The sequence below is a fragment of the Ischnura elegans genome, chromosome 1 (assembly GCF_921293095.1).
Source record: "Ischnura elegans chromosome 1, ioIscEleg1.1, whole genome shotgun sequence".
In the NCBI taxonomy this organism is placed as follows: domain Eukaryota; kingdom Metazoa; phylum Arthropoda; class Insecta; order Odonata; family Coenagrionidae; genus Ischnura; species Ischnura elegans.
The window spans coordinates 14,505,862-14,526,154 of record NC_060246.1 but is presented as its reverse complement, the minus strand read 5'-3'; the positions used below and the strand labels follow the sequence as shown (position 1 = coordinate 14,526,154).

General features: G+C 41.2%; 1 protein-coding gene across 7 annotated transcripts in view; it reads left to right on the top strand.

The window, feature by feature from the left end:
- The window catches only part of LOC124155890 (myosin heavy chain, non-muscle), a 143,178-nt gene that overhangs the window by 20,948 nt on the left and 101,937 nt on the right, over nucleotides 1–20,293 (top strand). The window lies entirely within an intron of this gene.

The window sequence follows — 20,293 nt, the reverse complement described above, 5'->3', positions numbered from 1 at the left end:
CATACGATCCGAATTTAATGGTTTCAGAACATATCTGTTGTTGAGTACTTTGTAAGCAGCGAAAACTTATATCGTTTCCCAGAATGAACTCTGGTACGCAATTAAGCGTTTCCGGTGTTACTGACGCCGTCTGTTCGTTTTACGGTACATCTTCAGATTTCTCGATAAATTGCGAATTTTGACCAATGGTATGCAGTAAATGAGTTTGTCTTTTGTGCCTTATTTACTACAGTACGCTGTTTATGAGTTACTGAGCCGAATATTTTTATCATGCAACAGTGTATTGCTGGTAGCTGTTTGTTGCCAGTAACCGTAATTTCTCTCGACTCCGAAGATATCTCTCTTACCGAAAGAATTGCTTACACCAGAGTCATAAATAGCCATTTTAAGATTTTAAATTGGACCTCGTGCAATTCGCCTGTTTTTCAATTTCTGTTTCTCCTTATCGGTGCTCGTTTCGTCTTAGAAGGTGCTATTTATTCTGTTTTTGTAATTCTGCATTTTTCAACTTGCTTGAGACCTTGCTAGATTAACATGTCTGTTGTGGATTATCCCACTTCTTCATTTGCTCAAATTATTTGTTACCATTATATTGCCTTTTGGTTTATTGGTATTTGTATAAAAATGTGACCCTAACTTTCCAGTTTTCCGATTGTAATTTGAGTCCACCTTACTTAATGGTACTCGTATACGGACGTCACAAGGCATGAAACGGCAAGTGCACGAAACTGCCTGGTTATGCTTTTCTGTCGGCGTTTTTTGCGTTTTTTTCAAGCATGTGCGCATGAGTGAACATGCACCTTAATTTCTGCCCATTCTTCCTTTTTCACGATGGGAAAATAACAATTAACGATGGAGAATATGCGATAGGAATACATTACATTGCATTATAAGATTCTCTAATCGTTTGTGTGTGTTGAACTGCCATTTACTCGGGAACTTTTGCTCGATGGGCATCGTCTTCGGCGGAGCTAAATCTCATGCCCCTTCAGACCTTTATTCAGCCACCGTTTTCATCCATTTTATACTCTAAATACCGCTTTACTTCTATTCTTAATTTACTTACTAATACTTTAATTCTCGGCTTGATGTGAATTATAAATTGCCCGAGTTAATTTCGTTTCGTGCGGATTCCGCCTTTTTTGCCTTCGCCTCGATCGTTCCCTGAAATGCGTATCCCATGAGCCCTATTTCTTCTGGCGGAAGCTTGACCGTAAGCTCGGCAAACTGCCATGTAATCGTTTTATTGTTACAGGATGAGATTTGCCAAGCTCACCTAATGCTGTGCTTTAGGGAAATAGGGCCCCTCTTTCAGCCACTACACATATTTGACTTGCGTTCCAGTCCATCGAGTCAGCTTCAATTTCAAGAAAGTGGTTATGCCTTCCTATTTTTTCCTAACAATAAGTTTCAAGGGTCAGGAGGCCGATTTTACTATCTTCCCCCCGATTTCCATTCCCTGGGATCAGAACTTAATCTTGTTAGCTCACCCACTTACTGAAATGAAAGTAGGAAGTGTTTGTGCATTGCTGTCTTTCAGAGTTAGGTGGTGGTATTCGTGAATTTCTGTTCACATTCAGGCCTGTTGAGTTCTCTTTCAATAACTGTAGCCCCCAAAAAGGCTGTGTAGGATGGTTCCCTATTTTATTTGCAGTAATGCTGAGGAAATGAAGAGTGACATGCACAAAAGTGGAAAATACATTGAATAAAATTCCAATGTTTTAGTTCGATCGTAATTTAGCTTTCATAAAACTTATTTGGCGGTGAAAGTATTTAATCCTTATCCAGCTGTTCCTACAGAAGCCAGGAAATGTGGTGACAAGCGGGCAATTTCCATTGGACGTGCGACTCGGCTCGCCGGGATAAGACGGGACCGGGACGGATTGTCGGCGGAAGCGAAATGCCACGGTGTGAACTTCGTGGGCGCCACCGCCGCGGTGACCCGGCGGCGACCGCGTTTTACCCCCCCTCTGTCCCTCCCTCGCGGTCGAATAAATCAGATGGAGGGAGGCGAAAAGCAGGCGGGAATGTGCATCCCCACGGGATGGGCGGGGGTGGAAAGAGGGCTGGCTCTTTCTCCTTTCGAAGCCATCCTCTTGAAAGACACCACCCTCCCCCTGGCTCCCTTACTTTCTCCTTCCGTCCACCCCAGTTTCGCTCTTTCCCTTCCTTTTGCCTCTCTCTCCACTGCTCGTGACTCGTGTACCGAGGGCTGCCCTCTCTTAATCTTATCCTCCTCCCGTTGTTGTTTTTTTTCCTCCGCCCCACACCTCTCTATTCCGAGTGTGGCTAAGTATGTTATTTTTTCTCCTTCCCTATTATTCGCAGAGGGTGGGGAAGAGGAGGAAGAGGAGGAAGAGGTACAAGTCGTCCCTTGGGGTAATGGCCTCTCGCTCCTCCTGCATTCTTCCCTCGCCTCCTCCTCGCCCCGTGAGCGGGAACTGGTTGTCTTGCGGCGAGATTGCCTCGAAAAATATTCGTATCGTGCGCCGGTGACACGTTGGTGCGAGTGCCCGTTCGCCCCCATAAAGACCTGCTTCGTATCTGCGATTGCCTCCATGTCCGCTATCTTCATTTTTACCTCCCTCGTCCGCCACTTTCGATTCTACCGGTTTTCTTTCTTCCCTCCCCCACTGCTTTCACTCCATTCCCGTCGAATTACATCCTCGTCCCCCTTACCACGTATTTTCCCGCCACGGTTGCTCACTTTTTTCCATCTAGCACGGTCTTTACATGTTTGGCATAGTTTATTTTTTATATTTAGGTCAGCATTTTTTACTGTGATGGTTGTAGACTCGTGCAATCGGTTCAGTTTGTATTAATTTCCGGAGCAAAGGCGTGATTGAGGATTCGATTGATGCTACCATTTAAATATCATATTTGCATATTGCGGTGAATAGTACGGTGAAGTGATTTTAAGGCGCAGTGGCGTAACTATGGGATGAGGGGATGTATTTCCCCGAGAAGCCTCACAGAAATCAAAAAATTATTTAAAAATCTTTTCCGAAATCTATGTACATATTAACTGCATCTGCCTAAAGTCAATTTAAGTTCCTAAATGATGTGAAATTTTTTTTCCTGAACTCCCCATATTCTGTGGGGTTAGCCCCCACCAACCCCCATCATCCCCCTCCTAAGCCCTCTTATCCCACCAAAAGCATATTCCTAGTTACGCCACTGTTAAGGCGTATGCATTTGTTGTACACCTTGAAATGTAATATGTTCCTTAATGAAGCAGTGGGTGCCATCTGCCTGAGAGTTCTGAATGTCACCCAATTTTTTTCTTTTTTTTTGCCTCTGTTACACTTGGTGTACAACCTTGTGTTATCCCATTGAATAAATTCTTCCGGTGTAGCTGGTTCATATGAAATTCAAATTTCTCGCCCTCCTGTCTTTCGATATGTTCTCAATTGGGCATGGATCGTGCGTTAGTGCCGAATTCACCTTAAAGCCGAAGCCTTAAAAAAAAGTTTTGGGAGTGAATGACGATGGTTTTTTTTCTCATACAGATAATGATTATTTGTTTGAATTTTGTCTTACCGTTGGAGGGTTTAACATGTTTCAGCTCTCTTCTCACCCTTTCTTCTTCGCCTGAGCTGGTCGTTAAGGACGAGCCGTGGTAGTATGGGCCTAACGCTGGCTCGCGACGACCCAGTTGCGATTAGGCGAGGTAGTGTATCGCAGCTCGCGGGTGCTTTTTTCAGATGCCTCGTGGAGGCGAGGTTCGGTCGGGGGAAGTTCGTGTAGGTATGGAGTGGGCAGGTTGATATATTTTCAACAAGTGACGGAACATGGTGGAGAATCATGACGATAAATTTCCACGTTTTTCTGAATTCTTCTTCCGCGAAACATCGCTGCTATAGTCTCGTAAACTGAGATTGGAAATAGAAGTCGCGGTTCTTGGAAGTTCTCTTGTAAATTGTCGTACTAATTGCAATTCCTACTCGAGACTGACGGTATTGCACTGTAGGTACCGTTTACATTTGAATCCCTTTTTTAAAATTTCATTGCATATTAATTTCGTAGATAAAATTATGTTTGGGTCTCAAACTGTGAATAATAGTACATATATAGATTTAAATCTATGCTTCATTGGATTATCTGTTTTTATTTTAAATGACAAGCTATTGCAATGAATGTACTTTTTGTTCTTAATGGTAGTAGCTTTTTCAGGAATTCTTTAATTTTGTCGGCATCTCTGTTGATACCAGTTATTGAATGAAAAAGATTTCTACCGTAAGTTATAGAATTACATTAAAATATATTTTGCTGCCTCAACGTTTAGGCCGCGCATTTTTGGCCTGAAGGAGGAGAGAGTTAACAAAAATTCTAAAATTTACTGTTGATCATTTACGCCAGTCATTACAAATAGTTTCGTTGTATATAAAATATTACATTTCTTCGTCTCTGTTCAATTTTTTCCTTAATTTCTTCTCATTTGCAGCGTTATATGGATTCTCTCTCCATGATTTCTCTTTACATTTTTTTCTCTAGAAACTGGTTCTTAAAATATTGAGCATCTACTGTCATTGTTTTATGTTGATTAATTTCTATGATGAAATTCGATTTTTTGTTTTATTTTGAAATTATTTTCTGTTAAAATTGTTGGTTCCGATGACTGATCTCCGTTGACTTTTGTTTTTTAATGTTTTGGTGCTGAGAAATTTTAGCTTGGTGTGCCATGTGGGCTGTCTAATTCATCTATGAAAGGTCGTACGCAAGACTGGCGACATTAGGGCGAGGAAACCTTATTCTCACTTTCTCTCATAACCTTTTGCTCTCCTACGACGTCACAAAGAGGCGCTTGGGCAATTAAGTGATTTTAACAGCGGAAATTTACCTCTATTTACTTATCAAGTGGGATAAGTTATGTTATTATGATATTTCTCCGATTTTACTCTGTTTATGGTAAATTTTCTTACATCTGCTTCGTTGTAACAAGCGTATCGTTGTCATTATATTTAAAAATACTTAAGAACATATTCCTTCCACCTTTACTATTTATCTTTGTTCCAGGAACCATGTATTGACCTTTCACTACCGTGTGTCCATTCTACTAATATCTTTCCAACCTTCCAATTTTCTGGAATGACTGGTATTTATGTTTGGAAATGCACAAAAGCCACTCGCTCTCGTCCTTCCTTCAGTATTTCATAATAATATTGAAAAGGCTTACTTCGAAATAATTCACGTTTCGCCTTATGGGTCATTCATGCAATATAAGAGGTATCCGCTTCTCCATTGTTATGATCAGACCATACAGAGGTATCTTGTCATGAAATGGCTCGGAATCTCGGAATCGCAACTAATGTTATTCGTTTGAATCTAATTACATAAAGCGCTTTCTCCATTTTCATGATCTGTTTAATCAATTTATAATACTTTAAATTTTGACGTTTCACGTGTTGTTGTTGTGGACGTTTAAAGGCGTTTAAAGACGTTTAATTCTGTACTTATTTCGGGGACGGTTACCTTTGAGATCTCCCCTGACTCATGTATGTGCCTTGTTTGCTGTCACGTCAATTCATGATTGGAGAGATAGCTGCGTTTGTATTGCTGAAATGGTATAACTGCATATTTAAGTTGTACTTCTAAGTCCTATTTTATCTTGAGAAAGATTCCGAGTGTTGGTCCACATAAATAAATATTTCTTCAAATAGCGGGGGTGAATTTTTCCTCTGCTTTTTTGTTAGCTTATCCGTATTCAGCTGCTCTTTCGATACCTTTGACCTTCCATCGCTCGGAAACAATTCGCTTTTCATTCTCGGGTGCATTCATCCGTCCTTGCGATGCGCTTTTTTTAATCCTCGTCGCCGTGCCTCGCGTAAAGCATCTCGTCGCGGCCCCATGCCACTTGAGTGGGTCGTGTTGTTACCCTCCCCTTCTCCACTCGGCCGTTGACCTCCCTCCCCCTGCAATAACCCCGCCCGCCCCATGGCGCACCCCTTACCCTCGCCTCCCCTCCACTCTCCCGCTCTCCATCGTTCTTTTGTCGGAACGTCACCTGTTGAATGCGCGCGGCGGCGTTGCCGGCCAGACTCGAGCGTATTGTCAGGGTGCATATCGTTTTGGTATTTATCCGTCGCGTCCGAGTGTTGCTGAGGGCTCTTGTTGCAACCTGCAGTAGACTTTTCCTTCAGGTCGCGTCAAACCCCGTTTGGAGGGACGACAATAAATTTTTTAAACTAAATTTTAGTTTAATTTTGAGCATGGTTTTGTCTGAGCTTTGAGTTTAAAAAAATAGCTTGTTTTAGTTCTTTCTTCGAAGAATATTTTCTGTAAATAATGGAAATTCTCTCATTCATCTCAGAAAACAGGACAAGAGTGGTTGCCGTCCATGGCATGCTGACGACGAACATTATACATTTTGTATTGTACTAATGTATTTTATTTACTTAACCATCCATTCCGTCTTCATTTGATATTGAATGAATATGTGCAACGCTTCATGTGTTGCATATTTTTCGTTTTCACTTGAGTTTGGATTGAACGGGTGTCGGTATTTCCAGTTGCCATATTGCTGTTTTGCTTAGTATACAATGTCTTGTTTACTTCCTTCCTCAGAAGTCTTATCTGCATTTCGTAAAGTAATGATTTCATTCTTCTTTGAGTTGTTTTCAAATACGCCTCTCTTTCTGTTAAACTCAAGCTTATATGCGACTGGCCCGTCCGAACCGATAACGACTCGAAGTAGATGCGCTGCTGCGGGATGTGGATTTTGGTGTTCACTTTCCCATCGGGAGATAAATCAATAAAAGCGTCTTTTCACCTGCGGTCCGATGCGTCAGGATTTCTTTTGTTCTGTGATATTTTAGCAGATTTTGTTCTCATCTATTGCTAGACTTCGTTCGCTCTGTTGTGCATTATAGAGTCGTTAACAGGGCATATAAATGCTGTGGCATGTAGTTATGTACTATGGCCCGCATTAGAAATGCAGTCGTTTGAAGCCCCCACGATTAGACGCATTGTGTACCGTTTGTTATATTTCTTTTATTCCCGAGGCCGTAAATACAATGTGCTAGTTATGAAAACAGTTGCTCACAATGCAATTGTAACGTCTTATCCTCGGTATCTTTTAGGAAATTGGTTATTGTTTTGGGTTTGGCAGTTCAATATAACTGGAGAATTCGAGATCCTGGCCCTTATTCATTTTGCCTTTGGGTTCTGCCGCCATTTCAACAGGGCAGGTGGCACTGCGCATAATTGGGGGGCGGCAGGGGCGCACGAGCGTTTCCTCCATACGGCATTCATCCTTCCACCTGCCCGTCCCCCACGCCTGTTTTGGCGGGATCCAGTGCACTCCGTCTCACACTTCCTATCCGTGGCTTTCCCAGTAAAACGATTACTTGGTTAATGTATACATATCCTGTTTGTAGTGATTGTCTTTTTTATCTCCGGCTTTCTTGAAATTTAACTATTTGATGATTTAAAACACTGTGACCATACGACTGATACCATTTGCACGTTCATAGTTTAGAATAAATGGGTTTGATTCTTGGTTTCATTTTTGTCGAGTTAATATTACTACCGTGAAAACAAAAAATACTGTACGAGCTTTGCTTTAGTATCTGTTGACGCTGAAATGAGAAATGTTAGTTTAAATAATGTTAGTCTGGATATTCGTTCACGCTTATTCGTATTTTCTCCCTAGCGAATGCCAAGTATATTTTTAACTCAATGGTTTTCAGTATGTGTTCAAATGAATGGGAAAAACGCTTTCTTTTTTATTTCTTATTATATCAAATAGTGCTCAGAGCTGAAACTGCTCGTTCTTATAAGACCCGGTGAAGATATTTTTTCAGCTCGAAAAAATATTCGCCGAATTTCAAATTTTCATTTTGCACCAATCATGTGTAATCAATATTTGAATCCGTCTTTTTAGTTCCTCCTTGTTGTCAGATTTAGTGTTTAGTATTTTTTGCATTCCTGGGATAGTAACTTTGTTGATGCAACGCGACTCCTCCATGTTAGAAGTCACTACTCCTCGAGAAACGCTGCTCTCGAAATAAGACGATGTATGGAAGTTAATGTCGGCTAAAAATGTCCTATGGCACCAAGCTTACGTATATTTGTAGAGGTGGATGTTCCACATTTGAGTTACGTCGCGGAGAGTTAATTATGCGAAATGTTTGGCTGGTGTTTGCGAGGTTTGATGGAGTGGTGGACTGAAGCGGATTCCAGGTTGTGCGGGGGTGGGTGGCTAGCGAGGTTGGTGTCTCTTTGTTTTCCCCCCTCCCCCCCCCCGCCTCTTCCTCTCTAATGATTCGCTAGACATTCCTCTCTTGCTCATCTTGCTGCCACTCTCCCGACCAGCTTCTTCTTCCGTAGACTTGGAATGTCCTCAAAGGTGTGGCGGTCTCGGAAGCGATAGGGTAAACAACAGCTGCTTTTGTTCGACTGATTCTTTGGCCCAAAACATGGAAGATAAACGGCGTACGAAGATAGCGCGTGTAGGTAAGGGGAGACTTCGGTGCCTCTCGCCGCTTTTAGGAGGGTGAAGTTATCCAACATTGCAAAGGATCTTTCAGTTCGTTGCCTTCGCGTAGAATTGGGTTTTGTTCATAATAATGGAAGCTAGGTCACCTTTTTCAGTTTATTATAAATATGTACACTCTATTAACTATCTCGTTTGAATTTTATAATTATTTTGGTATCAGTATTAATATTTTTCCTCCATTGATATTAACGTGAACATTTCCTTTGCCACCGCTGTTACTAGCGGTTTGCTGTGCACGAGCTGCGCCGCCCAGGTAAAGGCTATTTATTCTTGTACCCGCTCTTCGGTAGTGATAATGAATCCTTTCATCTTATGCTTTACCCTTAAAGTTAAATTATGAACAAATTAAAAATGATTTATGAAAACTAAGATGTTTGCTCATTTAGTGTGTGCTTCTTGTTTGGTTATGCTCATTTTTTTACGCCGTTCAGTGTGCGAAGTATTTTCTGTTCCCCGGAGGGGTAGCGCGTGTCCGTTTGCGTGGGAGTGCGTGTTTCGTCTCTGCCCGATCGAAATAAACGTGGCTGGGCCGATCGAGTGCGGGCGATGCGGGGGTGGCAGCTATCGATACCTCCTCCTCCTCATCTACGGGGCGAGCATCCCTCCCTTCTCCCGGAATCCCACCTCCTTCGAATCCTCCGCCATTCTATTTCCGAGTCTTCTTCTTCGCGTTGGTCAACGAACCAGGGCCTCTCTCTCCTTCCCCTCCAGCTGCTGCTTCTCTTCCCGTCGTCCCTCACCGCTTCCCAAATTGTCCCCCTGCATCGAAGCGTCACATCGTCATCTGCACGTGGCCCACAAGCAGCCATTTTCGATCGGCTAAATTCTGAATTAACTTTTGTCACTTTCTGTTTAACCGCCAGTAATAGGGATCCCTCCGTATTTGTCGTGAAATACTTTCCGCAAACCAGTGCTTAGCAGAAAATATGCGGAGTGAGGGAGACCACGTTGTGCTGCGACGTGTCAGTACATATTATTAACAATTGATATTGGAAGTGATGGTTCCGATCAAGACCGATACGACCGTGTGATAAGTTGACTGATAGTTAGAGCTGTTAATTGATAAGCGTGCTTAATCAATCGCTAGATTGCGGAAGGTGATCTTTTGAATATGGCTTTAACCTTCGTCGCCTCGATGGCCGAGGGACGCTCAAACCCTCATTGACGCCCTCGCTCTTGCGTTTCATCGGGCGCCGATTGAGCCTTCTCTGAATTCCTCTAGCGAGAACAATGTGCAGATCCCGCGGCATTGTGTTAGCTGTATTCATCTCTAAATCCAACTATATTGTCCCTCTTATATGGCGTTCCTTTATTCTCGTGGATAGCTATCACTCTGGAGTTAAGGTGGTACTCTTTCTTCTGATTGCTGCTTTTCTTAGTGGATATTAATGAGTAATTATTCTCTTGTGTTTTACATGAATCCCGTAAGTATCCTACATTATAAGTAATCGTTAACTAATTCTTACGAATCGATTGAACGGGGTCGTATTAAGTAATCGTAAATCTGCCACTAATGTGCGACAGCTCTCGGAAATTCTTGGGTAACTTTGTTCACTTAAGCTGTATATCATGTGTATCACACGTTGGGCCACATTTCCTTGATTTAAGATAAAGCTCAGGAAATGGTTAATTACTGTTAGCTATCCTTAACTATGTTGCGATCAATGGTTACTTGTTCAACAGTTTTTTTTTTGTCGATTGTAATAGAGTAAGAAAAATTAAGAGACCCGTATTTTCCTCTTTCTGCCATTTGTAGCGAAAAATTGAGGGCCTTTCACCTTTCGGAGATAGGTTGATGGCGTCACCTACTCCTGGCGTGCGGGTCGACGAGTCTCAGCCACTTCCTGATGATTTTTGTTTTAAGAGAAGTTTCCGAGGAACCCGAAATTTTCAGTATAATGAAATCCTTTTCTATTCCACCTACTTGCCTCGATTTCTTCATCATGTGGTAAAACAGACAGCTTGCGAAGAAATTTGCGCCGTTATCGGAGGATAAATTCCCTCGCTCGCCTCTGGTTGTGCTATCGGTGTGGACGGAATTTATGGGAAATGTGCGAGAATCACACAGGCTTCTCCTCTGCTGAATGATTGAATCGCATCCATTTTGTGTCATTATTGACTGCTGCAGATCATTGCATTTAGACTGACTGGCGAAGACGCCCTTTTTAGAGAGACCATGCTCGGATGGAACGGTTCAAAATCGACGAACTATTATCTTCGCTAAATATTCTTGTCCCATCTATTTGCGTGCAATTTTCATTCTTTGCTTCTGATCAATGCGTCATTACATTACCTTATTTCAATGCATGGACTGCTCACCGTGCGTTACAATTAATGCTGAATATCTGAAATGGGTCGGATGCAGCTTTTATAGGAAAAAGTATGGTGACCTAACATAGCGATCATTTGCATTTAGGGCGTACCTTGGAAGGAAACGCCCAGTTGATATGTAAACATATTTCGTGTTTAACACCGTGACATGGTTTAGGTGCCCTTTCATGCATCGTTTCTCCATATGAGTTTCATTATTGTTTTTATGAGGACAAATTATGGAGTCAGTCTTTTATTTGAATGTAGCATCTGAAATTGCTCCTGTATTCAAAGTTTTCAGCAAGTGTTACAATAATTTCTCCACGGTTTCACAATCAATTTATTGTTCTGTAAATGACTCAAGCAGAATGTTCACGGCACTTGTTTTCCACGCGCGTTTGCTGCCGTCCTTGAATAATCTTCACTTGTATTCCATATTTGCTCCCTATGTGACTGACCTTGTCTATTTGTCCACCGCGTTTTGAATGGCAGCATTCTAAATCTGAAGACACTCGTTATTTTGGCCCCTTTACTGCGTCTGGGTAATTTCCCCCCTCTCCCCCGTATTCCCCCTTCCTCATCCCACCCACCTCTCTCCCGCGACTAAGGCTCCCCCTTTCGCCGACTCCTGGGATATCATCGCGGTCGTTCTTTATTTTCAATAGGTATTTTTATTCGTAGCTGCGAGCACGCCAAGTGGTTGCGGGGATAAATTTTACTCATTAGGTGGGAAAATTATTTGTCGCTTCATTAAAGTAGGTGGTGGCGTCTCTTGAAGCTGTCCCTTGATATTGTGAGGGGTCTGTGTGCTCGTTGGTTTTTCCGGGAAGACGTCACTTCCGTGATCCACTTTTATCAGGCGAGAGACAACAGATAAGTCTTGAACTGTCGCTGATTATTTATAAATGATAGGATCATCATCACATCCTTGGATGTCATCTCTTCCACGAACTAAATCCAACTAATTGAAAGGTGCTATTTATAGTATGTGCACTAATGTCGTTCCTGGAAGCGCAGTCGACTGTCGCTTGCAGTATTTTTTTCTACCTTCGTCGCGACGCGTTTTCATTATTACGCGTTCGCGAGTATTTTGGTCTTACGGGACGGCCAAGAATGATGTTTTTTTCAAACTTTCCTTTGAAAGGGGTTTTTGAAAAGGGAAATTGGACATACATTTAGGTTTTTATTTTTTTTAAGGTGTTGATGAAGCATGCAATTTCATCACAGTAAATTGGAGTATACGAAAACCAAGTAGAGGTGATAAGGTCAGGGCCCAACTGTGAAGATGCAAGAATTAGTAAAGGAGTGAGACCACCAGTCTTTGTCACCAGTAATTTTCAACGTTTAGATCGAGCAAGCTATGAATTAAATGAAATAAAAGGCGTTGGGTGTTAATATCCGTGATGATAAAATGAGTATGCTCCAATTTGTTGATGAAATAGCTGTCGCAGCTGAGTCAGATAAGGGTTTGAAGAAGTTTCTGGTGGCAGTAAGAACAAGTAGGATGACAGGGATATATCAGCTGAAAGTAAGGTCAAATGAAACTAAGATATTAGTATGCAGTAGAAGAGAGGAAGTCCAGACTAACATTAAAATTGAGAAACAGCAGTTGGAAGTGGTCGGTGATATCTGTTGTTTGGGAATCAGGATAACTATCGATGAGAGATTAGGAAAACAAATTATCAGCAGAATAGCCCAGGCAAAGAGAGCATTCCACGACAGATCTACTTAAAGCGGGAAATTTAAGCGTAGAAGTGAGGAAACAGTTTATCAGTCCTTACACATTTGGAGTATGGATCTTCACGGAATTGAGGCATGGATAACGACAGCAGCGGAGAAAACTAGGGTTGAGGCTTTTGCGGAATGTGGTGCTATAGAAGTATGATGATGATGATCAAATGAATCAATCGAGTAAGTAATCAGGAAGTCCTAATAAGAGTAAGAGAGAAGTTTCATGAAAACCGTGATATGTAGACAGAACAAACCATTCGGGCACATCTTGAGACGTGATGGCCAGGTGAGGACAATCGTCGAGGGACAAGTAGATGGCAAGGATGGGGAAGGAAGATCTGCGGTGTGCAAGGCATGGTAATTCTCAATAATTTCCACGGTGAAAAACCTCGGAACCGGGAATAGAACTTCGAACCTTTGGATTTCCATCGGGCCACTGCGCATCCTATCCAGGTTCCTTGCTTCCCATGGCAATTTACCAACGTTCATGTTAGGAACTTGTGGTCTATCAAGGATGGCAACGGTAGGGAATATGGGCTTCAAGGAAACCACTCGCAAAGGTAAACCTCATAACTCGCTAAAGCGGCGCATGTATTGCCATGAAAATCGGGGATTGTGGATAGGGGAGTGGTCTACACATTGGCCCGGAAACCCGAAGGTCCGTGGTTGGATTCCTGGTGCAGGCGAATTTTTCCCATGACATTTATTGTGAGTAAGAGTTCTCCTTGCTACATGAAATTTACGCTCATTACGTTCGTTTGTTATGGAACTGATGTAGCTGTATTGGTGTGTATCGATACATTCTCTTCCTATTGAATCCTGTTTTCAGCGTTTGAATAAAAATACCTGCGATTATGGAAAATGGCTTTAACATATTCCCATGGTTCTGCTAAGCTCTAAATGATAGGTTTAAGTATATTCAGGGAAAAGTATTGTAAATGATTATAAATACTTTTTCCAAGCGTTTTTTTATCTTTGAGTGGGTTTATCGATGTGTTAGAAAAGCAAGTTGTGTGTTCGGTTGATTTTCGATGTGAGTTGTTTTTGTTCATTATTCCTTTGTGGGTATGCACAGTAATTTCGATAAATCTCTATTTACCGTAGATATGGCTTCCAGATACTTATTACTGGTGTTTAGTTTGGTTAAGTGTTTGTTTTGATTTCATGTTTCAAAAGTAGGTAATCCTATAACGTGCTCAAGTCTTAGTTGTAAGATTACATCATGCCGTTGAATGTCGCATGAAGTACGACTTTTCATTGTGCAAGTCAATGACCATTCACCTGCGACCATGGATGTAAATATTTCAAGTATTATTATGCTCCGCTGATCCTTGCATATCCAATTTACACTAGATAGAATGGTAATTTTTTCCGACCCCCAGTACCGCCGGAATTTTAACCCCCCTTTTTATTTTTAAATTCCCCCTTCCCTATCCTGGATTCGCTACTGCTTTTACCTGAATAAAAAAAATCTTTCTTTAATTCCAATACTATGTGGGCTATTGACTTGATTTCTCTTTATAATTGATTACAATTTTAGCGGCATTTCACCCTCTTAATAGTATTCATTTTAGTTATTTAATTCTATTCTTGTAACTCCGGTCAAAATATGGAAGTATTCATTTCGTATCAATATGGTCTATTCATTTTTTGCTTTGAACTACTGTTCAGCCCGTTGGTACCTTGCAATAATTTTGTAGTTGTTTCCTGTTGCTCCCTCTTCTCCATTCGGGGTGTTTGAGGTCAAAGTTGTGCCTCATAATTAACTTGCGTGGAAGGAATGATCTTTTCCCTTATGTTTTTTAACTGGCAATTTTAGAATAATGCTTAGGTGCCTAAGCTCATAGCCTGGAATGTGGACCTCGGAAGTTTTGAATTAATTGTTACGTTAATATTTATTTGTCATACGGTGTGTCACCTCGTCCTGAATGGAAGATAATATCGAAACACCTGTGGCCCATCTAATTGGTTTCCAACCTTTTTATATTCAATACCTGAATACGCTGCGTGAGGTGTATTATTTAAATGAATTTTATGCGATTTTTTCAGTAAAAAAAGTGGGCCTTAACTGGCGAAAATAATAGTGCTTAACCCAAAAACTTAGTTGTGTTCTTTTTTTCCAAAATCATCTGAATGCTTCCGTAATGTTAGTAATTTCTCTTTTGCGCATTCATGTCGGTACTTGTTCAATAATACGGTTTCATAGTCATTCGTGGATTCCGAAGAAACGAAAGTAACGACAACGAATAAAAGTTATTCTTCGCTAGCATACGGAATCATCTTTGGAAGAAGCTCCTCTTTAAGTATGTGACGTGTTATGAGATTGAATGTTAACCTTTCGCTTGCTTCGCACAGCTGTGGAAAAGATTTACTATGTCACCAGTCTTTTCTAGGACATTTATTTTCTCCTAACATTTCCTTTTAAGGTGTTAGACCTCACGATGCTAAATTGGGGCCGACATCTTGATTGCGAGTTATAGTTATAAACAATGCACTCCGCTTGAGGACCGTTTAAAAAAATTGGACAATCTCTCCCTTCTCCTGGATGGAGTGTTTTCCATCGGCCTTCCCTTTTCCCACATTCTCCACTGCGAAGAGTGGCGCCGTCGCTATTTCTCCTCCCCCTCTTACCCTGGTTTGTGTGTGTGTGTGCCCTCATTCCGAGCAGCGAGGCGCCTCAAGGGATTGCCACATACCACCCCATCCATCCATCCATCCATCCAACCAACCAACCAAGAGGCGACTCAGCCTTCCTCGGTGCGATATCCCCCGAGAGATAACGGCGCCGAGCATGTGTCACCGGTGCATTGGCATTTCCATATAAGGAAGGGAGTTCACTCCCTCACTCTCGCTATTCCGCGCGCGTGCCGATCCGCTGAGACCGGTCTCGCGCGCCGCCACCGCCGCCGCCTTCCAAGCATTTCGCTTACGCATCCTCCTCCAATTCTCCCCCACCCGCCACACGGCCTTTCAACATCCCACCAAACAGCTGGCCATTTGTGAAATTCATAGCGGCATGAGATCCCGGATCAAAAAAAAAACTCGATTGCTTTTTTTATTGAACTTATTTCCGATCCATCGCATGCCTCGACTGTTTACATTTTTACGGCCGGTTGCCCTTGGATCGGTTTCTCAGAGCCCTGGTTTTCACCTAGACGGCCATCTGTGAGCTTTCCGTTACTCCTCGCGATCTAAATCGGACGTGAGATTCCCACTTTCTCAAATGCCGTATGGTTGTTAACTTGCCTTGAAATGGTGATGTGCGACGTGATTTCTCTGTGAAAAATGTGATGCTATGCAAACAACTCTATTAATTAGTTTTCTTTTTGAAATTCTAAGCCTTCCTTGCCGTTTACTTCCCTAAACTCTTTTATTGATTCCTTCCAATTTATCGAGCTTCGGTGGCGTTTGAGCCGCGCTTGATTTGTTTCTGCGACTCGCTCTTTTCCATCTGCTCGTATCAGACTCAAACAAAGCGGTCACATCCATTATTTGGACATTTTTTCTTCTTTACGTTAGTGATTTATTGTTCGCGTTTTATTTTATGATTATTTGGACACCGGTGCTTTTTAATTGCAGGTATAGTCTGTATTTAATGTGTTGAGGGGCCAATTATGCGTGTCCTAGGCTAAGTAGAGAAAGAACCGCGTATAACGCTTCCAAGTAAACCGTAGTTGGAGACATACGGCGTGTCTTACCTAGTCTGCCGAAGTCATTACAGTATGATTTTGATTTCTTCTTGCTATTAACGTTTTGGCGAAATTAATCCTGACATGTCGACAGATGCCTATCGATAGCGCAACGTAGAGCGATGAACGCGGTCGGCAACGTAATCATCTGCCGCCATGGCACCCGAAAATTATTCCGTCCTCTATTTTCGTTGTGAGAGAAAGCTTACTTTTGAGAAAATACCATCTCCAAGCGTCGCAACGGCGCTACTTTAAGCAATCACATCTTTCATGCATTCCATCAACATCCAAATACGGTGAGATTTAGCTGTGGAGTTTTTTTTTTGTTTCCGCAAAAATGTCCCGTAATAACGCGGGTTTCTGATTACGTGAGCATAAACTCAATCCTCCTAGGCCCGCGCTATAACTTGATTTTACTTTAGTACATTTAATGATAAAAACATTTGAGCGACTCGTTCGGAGAAACCTTAAATGCCTCCTCAGTCAAGTCGTATCGTTTCGGCGACGCTTTGTGAATGGAAAAGCTGTAACATGATGTTGACTTTCGTATAAAAATTGTTCATAAATTATCATAAAACTTAATCTCGCTTAAATATAGTTTTTCTTAAATCGTATTATAGCGTTGATAAGGATGTCACCCGTTGTGAGATTACCGCGATTGAGGTTAGGAAAATCTTTACTTAAAGTGTGACGTCTATTGAATTTCCATATGCACCGAGCTCATATCCGGTGGGTGAAGTTTCATTGTACATAATGCTCTTCGGCTCTCGTGTGGTGCTAAATTACAGCGGTCTCGAATGCCACGCCCTTGTTATAACGTCCCGTGTCAACCAAATGCGATTAAGAGGCTTCGTTTCAGAGCTAAGCCGATCCTTGCCCGTAAATGTCCGGTACCATCAGGAAAATATTATATTCTTTTCGTCGCCGTTGGCGTTACGTGCATACATTCACGTAGTTGTTGTTAAAAATTAGTCTGGCCGTCTCCACCCTTTCCTATAGTCCCCAGTATGGCTGTTGAACGACTTGTCATTTTACTTTGATTCATCGTCAGCTGCATCCTGCATCTATATTTCCTCGGATTATTCTCTTTGGCATCATTTCCGGCTGATTGAATAGTGTGAATTAGCAATAGTGGATTGTGGAATAAGAGTTCTGTCGCTTGAACATAGGGAAAATGTCTTCTGTGAATTATTGAAAGAAGTAAACGGTGGGAGAAGCCGGGTCGATTGACAAATTTTGTCGCTTAAAGTTACGTGACAGCCGCAGTAATATGCAAAATGGCTATGTATTTTTTTAATAGTAGTTTGTTCATGAAACAAGATTGAAGAACAATTGCATGTGAATGCATTTGGTGCAAACAGTGAGTGGGTTTCATTCTCGTCGAATTTTCGCTCAATTTATTCCCTCTATCACTGCGCCTTCGAAAAGAAAAATTGTTCAATAAAAAAATATTAATCCTTCCTAGGTTAAAATATACTTTTTCTGGTGTACCATCGCCCATACTTAAATGTCTTTTATTGGACTGGTTGTTAGCGTTTTTTTTGTAATACATACGATTGTAATGGTGCTTCCCCGTTTTGTAGATTCTTCATTCAAAAATCTCAACGGAGGTGTTATTTTCCACTATGTGACGGAGGTTGGTTTAGTGATTGCTATTAAGTTTAGTGTTTTATATGATTGTTGTTTAGTGAGAACGTTAAAATGCGATCTGGTGAGATTGATGTTCCTGTTGGTATTATTTAAAATTTTCATGATATTTGTTTAAATTTACGCCTTTCAATCTCTTGCTCAAATTGTACCATGTGAAAGGATCACTTACTGCTGTAGTTTTCGGCTTACTTTTGTTTTCGTTGAGTTTTGACCTCGTAATGAGGGTGGGTTTTTAATTAATTTCTCTCATTTCCTAATATCTTATACGTATAGAGTGTATTTATTACGACTTAATGAAAATGCTCACTCACATAATATCTTCCGCTTTTAAGAATTGGATGACACACCGTTCCTATGGCAATGCTTTCAGTAAAATTTAATGCTGAGCGGATTCAATTTAATGTGCTGAACTTGAGCCAGCATTCATCGTGTAGAGGGGAAAGTATTCCTTTACACCGCTCTCTGGCTTACCTAGTCGATTCAGTTTTAACAGATGTGGTTTGCCTTCAAAGGTGTTCTTTTCTTAGTCATGCAACCCTTCGATCCGTTCCCAACTAGCCACACATTTTACAGCAGTGTGTTCATCCTCAGTGCTTTCTTTGGATAGTTAATGCATATATCTTTGCATGCGATAGTTAGAAATTTGTATTATTTTTATCATCTATTGAATGTTTTTTTTTAGAAAAGTATGATACTTCTCATTCAAGGTCCTCTAGTCTATGCAAGTATTAACGTAGATCCGGATATTTGATATAATATACTTAACTTGCCGTACTGAATATATTGGCCTACTCTAATCAACGTTATCAATTCAAATTGTTAAGTATTTTGCATTTTAATGTTATGGTCTCCCATCTTTTCGGGGATAACTAATCCCTCCGTTGGATTGCTTAAAAACAATCGTGTTACTTCAATGCCGTAAATACGGAGTATGTTATGTTGAGTGATAAAAAGGCGGATAAGGATGCACGTTAGGATTGCTGCTTGTTTATTCTTGTGGGTAGTATGGAGAAAATGTTGCGATACCTCTAAGCGCGAATAAGTTGTTCGCAATTCGTGGCGACACCGCAGAGGGCTTGATGACTTACTTCAAATGATGTTGCGACCATTTAACAATTAACCCAAGAAAGCGTTCCATAAAACAATTTCATGATGAGTTGTTATAAAAGCGATCAGACTAGCGGCAGATGGCGTTGTTACATCGCAAAGAGTTACGGTTGTGCTGGTTCTTAGTATGCACGTATTAAGATGTTTCCCTCAGTTGAAAGTTGCAGCTTATGGTCGTAGTTGTATGCATTATCTAAGCTGAAATTCCATCTATGAGAGGCTGAAAGAGAAATAAAAAAAGGCTCTAATTCACGGGGGGGTGTTACATCTCCAACCAGTTTGGCATACTTCCAAGCCTTTGGAATTCTTGTGTTAATCCCTGCGAATTATAGTGATCTAGTGGTTCGTTTTTAAACTTAAAACTGCCTTCTTTGGGGCGTGGTGATAGTTATAAAGATAGTTCTTTGATCTACGTAGCGGCATGTTTATTTCTTATTTGTGTATATTTTTCTTTCACTATCGTTTAGAAATATATATATTATCATCTAGTATATTATTTTGACGACGTTGCTCCAAAAAAATGTTATTTTCTTAAGATTACTGTCTGGGACTGTTTTGACTGTCCCGATGATTGGGCAGTGATGCATGGAGCTATTTTTGTCATACTAGTTCTGTTATGGTGTTGTGAGTTCTCTTGGCTGTTGGAAGCCTGGGATCTTAGCTTCCAGTGCGATTCTCTGAATGAACTCATTTCATAAGCCAGTACATGCTTATTATCTGTATTAGGCGTTTTATTGTACGATTTTATACGTTTTGAAATTATGACAAATGTATCCGTTTAGATGCCTATGCCTGCTTAACGGCTTGCAAAAGGAGACATAGCTTCCAAAGAAATAAAATAAAGGGATAAAGGGATTTTACGAGTGAATGTTTTAAAGCGAAAGTAACTAACAAGAAGTAATTTCGCTATTTCGTACTTTTCCCAAAAGAATTGTATGCTAACTATTTCCTCGGTGCGTGAAGGGTTCTCGGGATCTCCGCGAGGTCAGGAACTGCATTACTGCAGTCGTCCTCTGGGCTATGAATATGGGCTATTTCGTAGCCCTTAGGACGATGCCCTAGTCGGACATCGAAACGTCGGCGGTAATGCAGTTCCTGACTTCCGGAGAACTCTTCACGCAGTCTATTAGTCAGGAAAGCACTACATCTTCTTATTTCCTCGGCAATTATAATAATTACCTACGTAGAACCCGTAAGTATGCACCCTTTCAAGCCTAGGTTACATTTTTAGTCCTGTTGTTCTCGTCTCAAATCAAAGTATTCACATCTTGATCCTTTTTTATGTGTTTATATAGTCACCGTTAAAATG